Consider the following 1,002-nt stretch of genomic DNA (forward strand, 5'->3'; position numbering starts at 1 on the left):
CGGTTTAAAAAAATAGATCATCGTTGCATAAGACACAAATGCACACTTGCATAGCTTGATTGTGTAATAAATCTAGCTTCTAAGTTCATTTCCATTCATAAACTTCAACACAATCACGTGAAGTTTATAATCCATAATAACCATGACACCATTTTATGATTCATCACCCCTTTCAACTAAACCACTGAGTGAATTTATATTTATATTGATAAAAATATATGAATGTTTATATTCATATAGCCTAATATATTAAATAAAACATTTTTCACAAATTTCTTCGATAATTATCCTCTCTGGGAAAAATGGAAAGAAAATTTTCAATACACATTCTTTAGCACATTGTTGCAAGACACCCACCTTTGGTGAATTTAAGTTGCTACTGAAGCTATTTACAATCCTTCAGGTTGCATAAAGTAGACAAATTAAGAAAAAAAGATGTCAGATATATAATATATCTATATAGTTAAAAAAAACACATCACAGAAGAAAGATAAAGACAAAATCTGAGGCTTCATCGTCTAAATCTCAAGTTGCATTAAATGACCTATTTCAATGATAACTTGCAGTCGTTTGCAAGGGACAATTAAAGAAAAGAGAAAAAACTGCCAATTTAGATCATCTGCATTCAAAAATACCTTTTCACAAATGTTTGATTTTGAAGATATGTGGTTGTTTAAAGATTACGAAATAAAAACGTATCACATCCATTACGATAAACACCGAAACAGACTAAGGCACAGTTGTGAGTAAAAACTTTGGGATTGCAATGCAATAAAATAAAATTTCAGGTAAGTTTTACAATCTATATATTAACTTTCATCTGGGAATTGTGAGGATAAAATGAACCGGGCACAAGCATTCTAATCAAACAGGAGCTTTTCTCTTCATCATGTAAGTAAGAAGAGCACTTCTTGCACCATCCCCACTTTAAAAGCCTACAACAACTTGTACGTTCCCAGTGCAAAATGTCAACTATCAGCACAGTGAATCAAACATAAGAAT

Source organism: Sinocyclocheilus grahami, unplaced genomic scaffold, assembly GCF_001515645.1.
Source record: "Sinocyclocheilus grahami isolate Dianchi unplaced genomic scaffold, SAMN03320097.WGS_v1.1 scaffold342.1, whole genome shotgun sequence".
NCBI lineage: Eukaryota > Metazoa > Chordata > Actinopteri > Cypriniformes > Cyprinidae > Sinocyclocheilus > Sinocyclocheilus grahami.